Source organism: Staurois parvus, unplaced genomic scaffold (assembly GCF_062004578.1).
Source record: "Staurois parvus isolate SC_StPar_1 unplaced genomic scaffold, SC_StPar_1.0 ptg000450l, whole genome shotgun sequence".
Taxonomy (NCBI): domain Eukaryota; kingdom Metazoa; phylum Chordata; class Amphibia; order Anura; family Ranidae; genus Staurois; species Staurois parvus.
The window spans coordinates 4035597-4049772 of NW_028318246.1; the positions used below are offsets into that span (position 1 = coordinate 4035597).

Below are 14176 nucleotides of genomic sequence, written 5' to 3' on the forward strand. Positions count from 1 at the left end.
TTCTGGCAAGCTTCAGAGTTTCAGATGTGTCTGGGAAGATTGATGTCATCAGGCTTCCTTCTCCAGTCTATAGCATCACAGGAAACAATCTTTCATAAAGCTCTGCATCCCCTGATCCATCTGGCCAAATGTTTTCCCGACAAGCACAGAACCTGGAACAGTGTTTTCTTTAGGACATGTAAGTATTTATCCTGTGTTTGGTGGCACGGTCACACCTCTTCAAGATTCAGATGCCGTGGAGCAATGTAGAGATGTTTTACCACCACACATCCCATTGGAAGACTAACTGGACACAACAGCAGACAGACCTTTAAAAAAAAAAAAAAATGGCCTTCGGTAAGCCCTGGTTGACACCTATGTGGCTACTTCAGCGCGACTTCAAAGCTAACTCTCAGTGTGATTTCAAGTGCGGCTTGCTGACATCTGTGCGACTTCATTTAACAGATGAATGTATTTATTATTTTTTATTACAGGTGCTTTATATAGCACCATCAATTTACGCACACTTTACATATATATTCACATCAGTCTCTAACCCTTAAGAGTACAATCTAAGATCCCTAACTCACATTCATACATACTAGGTCCAATTTAGACAGAAGCCAATTAATCTACCAGCATGTCTTTGGAGTGTGGGGGGAAACAGGAATACCCAGAGGAAACCCATAGAAATTCAGGGGTGTCAATATTTTTGGGCCGTGACTGTATGTTCAAAGTGCTTTAGGCAAAGCATTTCTCAGGTAATTGTGATCAGAATATCTTGCATATGTTGAATGAAATTAAAGAAACCTTTTTTTTTTTTAAATAGAAAACCCTTCCCTTCCTCTGGTGCTTAATGTTTGTGGTCACCCCTTCACTGTATAGTTGCTACGTAGCTGTGAAAGAGCAGCTTGAAGCTCTGAGATGCTTGGCCTTGTTGGTGTCATGTGGCTACAGCTTTAGTGACACATTCCATTCAGTTACTTTCCATTACCATGGTTGTATTGCAATTCCAAGCAGCTTCTGAAAGCTTGACTTATCTTGGAGTTGTTTTTTTTACAGCAATAAAACATCTGACCTGTTGAGGTCTGAATGGGGCAGTCCCTGTGTTAGTCATTGGTCTAATGTTGGTAACGATACATTTTGTGTACAGGTCATCCCTCGTATTCCATGTCATGTGATTGGCTCACTTTGTTTCTCAGTACCCTGCAGAGATTTTGAGGTTAAGTTACAGGTATCTCCTGCATAGAAGATCTATCTGTTCATGTGTAGAAAGAAGAGTCACCTGTCTGTTATAGCGTAATGCTTCGAATTACAAGACTATTGTAAAAGCAATCTCTTCCACTTGGTGGTTTAAAAAGGACCCTAGCAAAACATGCAGCAGTGTAGCACAGCTTTTCTTAACCTTTGACATCCAGGAACCCTTGAACTAACTTTCAGGTCTCGGGGAAACACTGTTATTAATTATTATATCTACAGCTATGGTACATTAAAAGAGAAGTATGGCCAAAGCTTTTTTGGCTCTACTTCTATGGATCATGGGAGTGCAGTTCGTTCTCCAGTCCTGTGACCTGTTCTCAATCGACAGCAGACTAAAGCCTGCTGTTGGGTGACGTTACAGAGCTGGTCCAGGCTCTGAAAAGATCCCGAACATATGGTTGGTATGTCAGCCATTCAGCAAGCCGATGAGAGCCTGAGCCAAGTGCTCCTTCCCCCTCCACAGACTGGTGCTCCTGTGAGTGCTGGAGGGGCATAGAAGAGAGCTGGTGACTGACTGTCAAATTTAAGTAAATACCAGACCTTCATGCTATAGTGTCAAAACCGTGTATAGCTACCCCACCATGACTATATCCCCAAAAGAGGGTATGTGTCCTTTTGAAAATTCATTACATGAATCTAAAGTGCTATGTATGCCGATGAAGTGCCGATCCTCTAATCAAAATGCACTCTGTGCACTAATACATAATAAATTTATTGTAAAGTCTCTCCACATATAAAAGTCCCATGACCTCCTATGCAGCATAAGAGGGTCTCAAGTGCTTTAACCACTTCCCGACCGGCCGTTGTATATAAACGGCCGGACGGTGGCAGTGCAGGGTCGGGTGGCCGTTTATAAACGGCCTCCTTGCACCCTGCTTGTGCGCGCTCCCTGCGATCCGGTGCCCGCTGTGTCCTCCGGACACAGTGAAACACCGATCATCAAACGGGACCTCTGTACGAGGTCCCGATCATGTGATCACTGATTGGCCAATCAGTGATCACATGCAAAGTAGCAAGCAAGATGTCACTTGTGACATCATTGCTTACTACGTGTGAATTCTGTGAATGATCACAGAGGTCACATGGTACAAGGCTATTCACAACAGCCTTGTACCATGTGACAAGCTGTGACCAATCACAGGTCACTCTGTATTTCTCAATGACTGCAAGAATGCAGACAGAGAGAAAGAGAAATGATTGCTTTTACATCCTATATGGGTGTAAGAGTAATCAGTGTAAAAAAAAAAAAAAAAAAAATCTTCATCACGCCCCACAAGTAGTACAGTGTCACCATGGTGACACTGTACTGCTAGGGTGACGGTATGTAGAAAAAAATAAAAAATAATATAAAAATGTAACAAAAAATATTTAAAAATTATAATTTTTGGTTATAAACTAATTTTTGATTTTTTTTTTTTTACTAAAAAGATAACGGAATAAATTTTGGCCAAGATTTATGATGAAATATTATTTATTTGCAAAATTTAAAAAAAAACAAACACTTTTTTTCAAAATTTTTGGACTTTATCATTTACATAGCAAAAAAAATAAAAATCCCAGCAGTGAATAAATACCACCAAAATAAAGCTTTATCTGTCTCAAAAAAATGGTAAAAAATTCATTTGGGTACAGTGTGGCATGACCGCGCAATTGTCATTCAAAGTGTGTAGCGCTGAAAGCTGAAAATTGCCCTGGTCAGGAAAGGGGTAAAAGTGTCCGGTCTGGAAGTGGTTAAGGATGGATACTATCTCCTCCAGTGGTTCTGGTGTCCCCACTATATGAAAAGACTTTCCTGCAGTTCCTCTCCGGTATGCATGCATGTAAAATCCACTTACTCAATCACAATGCTTGCAATGTATACAAGCCATAGTGCATGTGTTATTTCCTATATCTACCTGTGTTCCACCGATCGGAAATACCAAAGCGGAAGCTTGTTGCGTCACTTTTGCTTTCGTATTTTCATTCGTTGGCGCTCAGCCTGATACAGCTTATATATTATCATTCTGTTAGTCTGATAAAATGTATTAGTGAAATGTATTATCCTTTGACACGTCTGTTTTTGGTTTTTTTTTTTTTTTTTTGTGGTTAATTTTTTTCCTTTTTTCCCCTGATTTTGCACACTAAATTTGTTTCAAATGAAAACATAACTGCATACAAAGGTTTTTATGTCCTGTTATGGATAATAGCGTTAGTTATTTTGCTATGTCCCCCCTGAGGACATTTCCTGTCTATTTGATACCCAGTAAAAAGATTTCCCCTTATCTATGTAACCATTATTGGAACAGGAAGTGAGGAGAAATTTTATAGCATTCAAAAATAGTTTCAAAACTATTCTCACTCTGCAAGTGGACAAGTGTTGGCTGGAGTTGGGATTTAGAAAAAATCGACTTTTGCAGTGGGGCCTACTGCACTGCAAGGCTTATGTGCTTGTTATGTCTAGGGGGTACTGGAACAAGCAGTGTTACTTACCCTATCCTTTACTCCTGTGCTGTCCTGTTCTTCCTGAAGCTCCCATCTGTTGGTGGTCCATTTGTGTCTCTTTATACATTAAAGAGCTATTAACTCATCATCATGTTCAGGAGCTCCTTAGAGAGGAGGCTTCACTTGACTGGTCGAACCGATGGAGGGACTTTGCTAGAGAGAGGAATAAGATATGTATTACACTTTTTATTTATGCACCCCTAGACTTAAAGCCCTTGAAAAGAGTTTGTATCCATACTGCAGGAGGCAAATAGCTTGTTTTGTCCAGGGGAAAGGAGAAACAGTTTTACTTACCTGATCCTCTGCTCCCCCAGCAGATGGCGCTCCCCCATGCTTCCGCGGCGGACTGTCCTGGCAGCAGTGCATTCATTGCAGGATTATGGACCCTTTTTTGGTCTTAATGATATCGGGGTTCTTGACCACTGGAGTGTGCAGAGGAAGAGGCTGCAGGGCTAGGGTTCTGGGAGGAGTGGAAGAGTAGATAAGTAAATCTTGTTTGTTTTTTTTTTTTTTCTTCACTATACCAAAATGAGTAGTTAGCCCTTGCAGTGCAGCTACAACCTTACTGCAAAAGTTGTTTAGTTGCATGGAGTTGGACTTTAAAAAGCATTTAACCCTTGCACTGCTCAAAAAGAGTATAGCATCAAGTCAATTAAACTCCTGGGATATTAATCTGGTCAGTTAAGTAGCAGAGGGGGTTGCTAATGAGTTTTTAGCTGCTTTGGTGTTAATGAAATTAACAACGGGTGCACTATATGGGCAACAATGAGACAACCCCCAAAACAGGAATGGTGTTACAGGTGGAGGCCACTGACATTTTTTTCCCTACTCATCGTTTCTGACTGTTTTTCACTAGTTTTGCATTTGGCTAGGGTCAATGTCGCTACTGGTAGCATGAGGTGATACCTGGACCCTACAGAGGTTGCGCAGACAGTCCAGCTCTTCCAGGATGGCACATCAATACATGCCATTGCCAGAAGGTTTGCTGTGTCTCCCAGCACAGTCTCAAGAGCATGGAGGAGATTCTAGGAGACAGGCAGTTACTCTAGGAGAGCTGGACAGGGCCGTAGAAGGTCCTTAACCCATCAGGACCAGTATCTGCTCCTTTTGTGCAAGGAGGAACAGGATGAGCACTGCCAGAGCCCTACAAAATGACCTCCAGCAGGCCACTGGTGTGAATGTCTCTGACCAAACAATCAGAAACCGACTTCATGAGGGTGGCCTGAGGGACTGATGTCCTCTAGTGGGTCCTGTGTTCACTGCCCAGCACTATAGAACTCGATTAGCATTTGCCATTGAACACCAGAATTGGCAGGTCCGCCACTGGCACCCTGTGCTTTTTCATAGATGAGAGCAGATTCACCCTATGTGATAGACTTGAAAGGGTCTGGAGAAGACATGGAGAATGTTATGCTACCTATAACATTGTGCATGACCGTTTTGGTGGTGGGTCAGTGATGGTCTGGGGAAGCATATCCATGGAGGGATGCCATTAGGTATCTGGATGAAATCCTTGGACCCATGGTCAGACCCTGTGCTGGTGCAGTGGGTCCTGGGTTCCTCCTGATGCACGACAATGCCCAGCCTCATGTGGCGAGAGTATGCAAGCAGTTCCTTTAGGATGAAGGAATTGATACCACTGAATGGCCCCTACGCTTACCTGACCTAAATCCAATAGAACACCTCTGGGATAATATGTTTCAGTCCATCCGAAGCTGACAGGTTGCACCTCTAAATGCATCAAAGAGGCATTTAAAGTAAAGTTGTGATCCTTATCATGCTGTGAGGAGCCACAATTTTGAGCCTACCTCGGAGCCAGCCTATTGTACCCGTGAAACCGGTAGGTAATGGGCTTTTACCACACTCCCAGATCCCCATGAAGCCCATAATGGATCCTCACAGCATGATAAGTATCATAACTTTACTTTAAATGCCTCTTTGATGCTCCAAATTCACTATCTTTGGAAAAGGAACCTCTCTGCTGGTCTATTGATATGCATCTAAAGGGACTTGCCTTATTGTCATTGCTTTACTCTGCCTTCTAAAATACCATTCTGTAATCTACTCTGTACCAAATGGGTCTGCCCTTAATGCTTTTTTGATGCTTCAATCTTGCTACCTTTGAAAAGGAATTCTTCTGCTAGTCTGCTGATTTACATTCAAAGGGACTGCCTGTATTGCTTTTGCTTAACTCTGGTTAAGAACACTATGCTAAATCTCGGAAGAGATAATTACACTAATGAGCATCATGCATTTAAAGGGTTTACCTCACTGCTATTCAACTTTGCATTAAATACCATCTCTATACCCTTACTGTACCAAACGTGGCGAAGTTTATGCTTTCAAAGATCACCAAATTATAGTAAGAATCTCCAATGGATGGGTCCCGGACAAGCAATTTATTTACCTATGTATGAGGGAGGTATTTTTGGTTCATGTCTTCCCTTGAATGGTGCCCTGGAACTAGGCGCCAGTGGGAGGTGAAACCATAATACAGCTGCAATTACCATTATTATTATTATCTTCCTCTGGAGTACATGTGTTTGTTAATGCATTGTCTGGGACTGCCTATTGTCATCCACAACATGACATATCTGATTGTCAATCTAGTGCAAGAGGGAGGTTTACATGGTTCATAGTACCCTCCCCTGGATCACACAACCCCATTTATCTATGGGACCTTAATCGTATTTTCCATCCATGGTGATCTTGTAATTGGCAGAGGTATGTAATATGACACAGAGCACATTTCCCTCAATAAGATCTGTGAATGACCAATCTTTGTTACTTTTATTTGTATATGGAGTATATGCATTTTTTATGGAGAGAGCTATTATTATTAATTTGATCTGTTTTTTGATGGGTGATTCCCCTTTGAGGGGTTGTTACAAGGGACCTATGGAGTGTGGTCTGATTTTCTCTGTTTTTAGAAATGTCTTTGTTGAATAAAGAAACAATTGTATGCCACTGACCTCCAGCCCTTTTTTAATTATTGTTTTTTTTTTCAATATGAATATATTTAAACAAACCCAATATTCCGGTTCAGTCCACAACTAGTCGTAATTTTATGTAGTTTCTCATGTTGGTGACTAGGGACTCCCGGTTTTACATATTATTAGTAACATTTTTGGGGACTTGGAGGTTTTGAAGAGAAAGATGTAGCATGTCCATACTTCTTAGTATCATCATGTGCCAGTTTTTTAGGGTCATCAAGGGTTTCTGTGATTGCAGTAAAGCATTGCCATTTTTTTTTTTGGCTGACCACAGTTCCCTGAGTGTTCACAAAGCTCCTAGCCCTGGTGCTGGGCTTGCTGAGAACACGGGTGGTGTCATTCTCAGAATACCTTAATGTTCCTTTGCTCAGGGAGCAGTCTTTTTAAAGCGAAATATAAGAAGCAAAAAAGGTATCCTTCAGTACATCTCTACATGAGGAAGTGGTATCTACATTGAAGCGATTTCCTTTGTGCAGTTCCACACCAGGTCTTTTGTAGAGGAGCATTCTGTCTGTCTAGATCACAGGTGTCAAACTGTCGATCCTCCAGCTGTTGCCAAACTACAAGCCCCATGAGGCATTGCAAGATTGACAGTTACAAGCATGACTCCCAAAGGCTTGTAGTTTCGCAACAGCTGGAGGACCACCAGTTTCACACCACTGGTCTAGATCATGAAGGTCCAAGTGTTAGATTACTGGAGAGCTTTGTCCCTGGGGTATTGCAGAGTCCGAATTGGTGGTTGTTTGTTTTGTTTGGTATCTGGAGAAGGGGTAATTTTGATTCCAGTGATATGGAAGACCGTAACCATCAATACCAGTCTCTCTGGTTGAGGGGCTGGTTTAAATATGACTACAGTTCAGGGAACTTTGTCTCCACATGAGAGAATACTGTCCATCAATGTCTTGGAACTTCAGGCAGTACGTCTTGCTCTGGATTTTTGGATGAACGAGTTTCACAGGTTTGTGGTCAGGGTTCGGTCCAATAGTTCCACGGCAGTGGCGTATATCAGCCACCAGGACTGCACCAGGAGTTGTGTGGTTCAGAAAAAGGTGAACCACATTCGGGCTGGGTCAGAACAGTATGTGCTGTCTCTGTCGGCAGTACATATTCGAAGTTTAGGAAACTGGCAGGTCAGTGGCTGATACCGGGAGAATGGTTCCTGCATCCTGGGATGTTCTCTGCAATCTGCCAGCGTTTGGGAATTCTGGGTGGAGATCTACTTAACCCAGGAGGGCTTGATACACCGACATAGTGTATGTGACAGGGGACACACCTTGGACACTTCCGGTCTGCGCAGACCTATTGTGTTAGGTCCACTAATGTATCCTGTATACAATTGCTAGGATTGAAGACTTGGCTATTTAAGCCCAGGTCTGGTAAGATCGGGCGGTCTTGGGTCCTGTTTACTCCGCATTTATGTGTGCTAGAAAGCTGGCAACAGGGAGCTTCGATTATAGGATCTGGAAATCTCATTTGCCTGTTTGGAGACCTGGAAGTGGCACCTGCGGAAATGTGTGAGTGTAAATTTTTTTTCCTTTTTCCAATTGGGAGTCGAAATGAAATTTACCTTTTTAGTACCTTTTTTAGGGTCAGATTTCGTCTCTATTCATTTTTTTCCCAGAGACCGTTGTCCTTACTCCTTGATTTGTACTTCATGCAGGGTGTAACACAGTCACCCTTATGTACTTGTGATTTTTGCTGTCCTTGCAGAGGCTGCCTTTTGAACCAATTAAAGAAACTTAATCCTTTGACTTGGAAGGTGGCTTCTTTGGTTACTACCACTTCGGCAGGAACAGTGTCAAAGCTGGTGGTGCTTCCATGTAAGGAGCCGTTCTTGGCAACATGATAGGATGATGTTGAAGCCATCTTCCTGCCTAGAGTGGTTTTTAGTTTTCAACTACATCAGGACAGGGTCTTGCCTTTTTTTCCTTGTCCACAGTCAGCAGGGGAAAGAGCACTGCATACTCTGGATACAGTTCGAGTGGTCAGGATTTACTTGAGTTGGCGGCATAGGTTATGAATCCTAGTTTTTGCTGCCATAAGGGCCAAGAAAGGGCACACGTCATCCTGTTCTGCTAATTTTCACTGGATCTGCCAGTTAACCATTCAAACCTATGGTTTGAAGGTTATAGTCCCACCCCTTCAGGTGAGAGCACACTTTACCAGGAGTGTGGGGGTATCTTAGGCTATCTGTCATCAGGCTTCAGTTGCTCAGGTTTGTAAGGCCACTACATGGTCTTCGGTCCATACATTCACAAGGTTCTACCAGGTGGATGTCCGAGCTGCAGTGGATTCTGCCTTTGGCTGCAGCATGTTACGATCAGCTGAATCATTCCCAGGGGATTGATAGCAGTGGCTTTTATGGTGTCACCCACCCCTCCAAGTTTTTTAATTGCTTTAGGACGTCCCACATAGTCATGAATAGCCTGCTTTGTGTCCCATGATGTAGGATAAAGAAAATTGGATTTTTTCCACATACTTACCTGTAAAATCCATTTCTTCAAGTACACCACGGGACACACAGGTCCCTCCCCTATTTCAGGAATTTCATTGCTTGCTTAAAAAAATAAAGTGCTTCTTGTGTAGGAGGGGTTATATGGAGGAGGACTTCCTCTCTGGTCGACCAGTGACCAGTTTTTGCAACAAACGCCAAGGGAGCTGTAGATCTCTGTAGTGTATCATGCTTTTACTAAACCGAAAATCTGCACATACAACTGCAGAAAACATGCATCATAACAAAATATGCCTAAAATATGCACAAGCTGACTATGTGATAGGCAAACACTAAAAGTTACTTAGTTATTTCTGGTAATGGAGTCTTCTTAAGGGTTCCAAAGTCAAACTGCTTCCTCATCCATCTTCAGAACAAGTGTGTCCTTTTTGTCTCAAAATACTCTCCTCTCCAGAGTCCAGAACAACTTTCTCTCTCCACATGGTTGTCCAAAGTCCTGATTCCTCCGCTCACTTCCTGTGCATAATTTCCTGTAACTTCCTGTGCAGCTCATAAACTAGTCTAGCTGGTCCATTTGCATATCAATAGGGGGAGCCTTGGCTTCTAAAACAACTTAGTCATAAAATCCATAAGTTCACATATCTAAGCTTTGAAAATCACCTTAAATAGTCAAGCAACACAAGCCACCTCTTTATTTTTTTATAGCATGATGTGTAAAAAAACTGTAAACCTAGCATTTCTATACAGCTTTACAACCTTTGTCCAGGAAAAGATGAAGACTTTTGTCGCTGGAAAGCTGCAACTTTCCTTTTGAGCAGGGTTAGCAATGTCCTTGGCAGTCTGTGTAACATAGTTTCAAAAAGAGTACCAGATGGAAGTTTCTTGTCCTCCTGGTTATAAGGAAATTCTCAGATGAAAGTCCACTTCAATTCAGCTGCCATTAGGAAATGATCCGCATCATCCTCTCCTCTTCTGGTCGGTCTCATCCCATCTGGCCTGGTCATCTGCTCTGCCTGCTCCACCTCCTTGATGTTCATTACCTAAAAAGAGTAAGAGACAAGGCAGATTATATAGTTTCCTTCCAACTGTTCCAGAAACATAGCTCACTGCTTACATTTCCTTATCTGCCTATTGCAAACTGCAAAACTATTTTAGGATGCCCATTGTTGCTTTGTGACACTTTCATGGACAGGTATAGATTTCCAGCAGAAAGACTAAACCTGCATTTCTCTCCATGCTGTCTGACAATGCTGGCCTGCTGTTGTCCAGTTTTCACAGCATGGCACTCTCTGGCAATATGTCTATGACAACAAAAACAACTCCACCTCTTAAGCAAAAATGGTGTAGAAATCCCATATGTTTCCTCTCTAGGTACCCTCGCCTTAAGTAAATCCGTCTACATGTATTTCCTGGAGACCACAGGCTTTGCCTTCATTTTTATCTGACTCAACTTGGCCATCTCTATTTGAGCTGATGAGATTCCCAGCTATGAACAGGAGCCAGGCGCTGTGTAGTTTTGTGATAGAAATAATACACCTTGTATGGAGGTGTGTCTTTAATAAGTCATATGGTAAAACAATAATAAATAACCAGCCTGTGGCTTTAGGAAGCCAGGTTCCAAGATGGACGGCCCGTCCGCTCAGAGGGAAGCAGTGGAGTAGAATGCCTGTCAGTGCAGGGACCACGTTTACCCGACGTCCCAGCGTCCTGGATGACGTCACCACGATGTGGAGAGACAGAGGGGGGGAACTCTTGCTGGAGCCGCAGCTTTAGAAGGAAGAGGCCGGTTGCTGGGACAACATGTTTCGCGCGCATGCGCTTTGTCAAGTCTCTTGAGACTTGACAAAGCGCATGCGCGCGAAACATGTTGTCCCAGCAACCGGCCTCTTCCTTCTAAAGCTGCGGCTCCAGCAAGAGTTCCCCCCCTCTGTCTCTCCACATCGTGGTGACGTCATCCAGGACGCTGGGACGTCGGGTAAACGTGGTCCCTGCACTGACAGGCATTCTACTCCACTGCTTCCCTCTGAGCGGACGGGCCGTCCATCTTGGAACCTGGCTTCCTAAAGCCACAGGCTGGTTATTTATTATTGTTTTACCATATGACTTATTAAAGACACACCTCCATACAAGGTGTATTATTTCTATCACAAAACTACACAGCGCCTGGCTCCTGTTCATACCTCCCACAAACCGATGTGTTTTTACCATGGCAGCAGTGAGTTTTTTCCCCACCAATCATAGTTGACATATACCATTCACTTATTTCCTTTGGGACACATCTGTGCGCTTTTATCCAGACCGTTCTTGAGATTCCCAGCTTCCTACTTATGGAAAGTATCAGTGGCATATTTTTTTTTTTGTTGAAAAATATACTTTATTTTTTACATACCGTATATACTCGAGTATAAGCCGACCCGAATATAAGCCGAGGTACCTAATTTTACCACAAAAAACTGGGAAAAACTATTGACTCGAGTATAAGCCCCATCATTAGTATCAGTGGGAGGAATAGTGCCCCATCATTGGTGTCAGTGGGAGGAATAGTGCCCCATAATTGGTATCACTGGGAGGAATAGTGCCCCATCGTTGGTGTGAGTGGGAGGAATAATGCCCCATCATTAGTATCAGTGGGAGGAATAGTGCCCCATCATTGGTGTCAGTGGGAGGAATAGTGCCCCATCGTTGGTGTCAGTGGGAGGAATAATGCCCCATCATTAGTATCAGTGACACCAATGATGCGGCACTATTCCTCCCACTGACACCAATGACACTTGCTGACCCCTGTTGCAGTATGGTGCTGCTGCAGCCAGCATATGTGGTTGGAGCAGCACTTCTGCACTGCACACTTACTGGCTTTTCCCTCACTCGATTTTCGCGGGTCCGCTCGGCTCCGCCTCCTCGCCCGTGATTGGCCGCCTGTGTACCTTTCCTGAGCTACAGTTCTGGCGGCCAATCACCGGTGAGGAGGCGGAGCCGAGCGGCAGGAGTGAGGGAGTGGCCGGAGTGACGGAAGGAGCGGCCGGAGTGATGGAAGGAGCAGCGCTTCCTGGATGGATCATCGTGGGAGCCAGGAAAGAGACAGCAGCCCTCTGCCCACCCCTGTACACGCCCCCCTTGACGTTGACTCGAGTATAAGCTGAGGGGGCCGTTTTTCAGCACAAAAAATGTGCTGAAAAACTCGGCTTATACTCGAGTATATACGGTAAGTATAAAAAAACACGATACTCTTAGTCGGGGTGCATCTCACCCTGTACTGTGACGCAGCGCTTAATACACCACATTACAATGCAGTTCCAGTCATACAAGAAATACATAGAATAAGTACATTCACTCAGCGGTATGATGCCTAACGTGATGTGCATGGAGGATGATTCCCCACACCATCACGTCATGCATAACGCCGCTTACCCCGAGACTGTGGCCCCCTAGGTTACCCCCAGACCTACCTCTGCTTATAGGCTTTAGGGCCTTTGGTATGGCATCATTAGACTTGTTTATGAGGGCTGCACACTTCTTATTCATATCTTCAGCTCTGCCTAGAGTGGTTTGAATTTCAAAGCCACTGCAGGTTTGATTGAGTTCCCTACTTTTTAAATGCCCTTGCCTTGCTTGTCTTCCAAACACACAGTCATCATTGCAAGCTGCTCTTTCAGTAAGTCTCTTTCTACCTCTGTCTTTTCCTCTTTTCAGATTCAATATGTAGAGCATGCAGGAAGTTCACACAGCTACTGCCTGCATCTCTCCCTTACTGAACCCAATACTTTTAAGTCTAAAATATGAGGAAAAAATCAGACACTCAATCACCACAAGCTCTGTTCATAGGAGAAGCATACCTAGCAAGCTCCTTTGCAACATACATTCGCTGACAGTCTCTGACCCAGGCAGGTAGGGCGCACACCTTCTCCTCTTGAACACCAGAAACGTCTTCATCCTTACTCTTCCTAAACCGTGTACGGAGCATTTTTCCCTAGCACAAGTAACAGAAAACAGATGTTTCAGTTGAGCTTTACAGCTAATCCTGGCACAAGCCCCCAATTGTTTTGCTTGGTGTCTATTAAGTGTCCTTGCGGGTAAAAGCCCAGGAAACCTAGAACTCTGTAGTGTAATGTGCTTTACTAAACAAGCTGCACATACAACTGCAGGATAAACAAATCGTAGCATGGAAAGTATAACAAAATATGCCTAAAAAATGTACAAGCTGGCTATCTTGCTAGCAAATAAGAATAGATAAAATATGTATGCAATAACAGCTACTCAATCTGGGCTCTCTTGGTGATGGTATCTTCTCATGGTTCTGGGATCTTCCTTCAGAGTCCAGCACAAAAACATCTCCAAGTTCTCCAACACATTATTTCTTCTTCCAAGTCTCCAGAAGGGGGAGCCTAGCTTCTAAAACAGCACATGGTCTTAAGATCTAACAATTTAACAAATATCTAAGCTATCAAAAAACCAGCAAGTATCCATAGCAGCAGAGTGTCCTGTGTTGTACTCCAAGAAATAGATTTTACAGGTAAGCATGAAAAAAATTCAATTCTCGTCACCCCCCTACTCCAACTCCCACAACAGGATATGCGCAATTTCAGGGAAAGAGTCTCAGCGGTAGAGGAACGTATTAGCAACCGTTCTGGGTTCTGGGGTGCCTTGACAAAATGCTTAAAAATTTCCCCAAATTGCCCCAAAATTGTGTGCAAGTCAGTGAGTGGATCAAACCTGCCTTTTTGTTGTTACAACCTTGGACACCATGTGGGCCAGCCGCCAGCATCCTAACAATTGCTGATGTAATCGGTTGATAAGGAGGACATCTGCCACCTGCACACATCCTTGTTTGACCCTCCCCTGTCCTTCTGTCAGCCCTGGGCTCATATTAGCTGCAGGATGGAGAGAAAATGAGGGAGAACAAATGCTAGAATACTAGTTAGTACCAGTGTGCAAGAATGTATTTTGCTTTGCAAGAATAAATCATCTCTAATGTGGGGTGTCCTATGTTTTTAGATGTTGTTGCAATATGTGA

General features: G+C 43.5%; 1 protein-coding gene and 1 long non-coding RNA gene across 3 annotated transcripts in view; one reads left to right on the forward strand and one right to left on the reverse strand.

The window, feature by feature from the left end:
* The window catches only part of WDR47 (WD repeat domain 47), a 117720-nt gene that overhangs the window by 10692 nt on the left and 92852 nt on the right, over positions 1-14176 (forward strand). The gene's annotated exons all lie outside the window — the stretch shown is intronic.
* Positions 9383-13134, reverse strand: LOC149453166 (uncharacterized). The gene is made up of 2 exons (XR_016314732.1): positions 12999-13134; positions 9383-10205 (listed from the first exon to the last, which is right to left on the reverse strand). It is a non-coding gene; the product is annotated as an uncharacterized LOC149453166 (long non-coding RNA).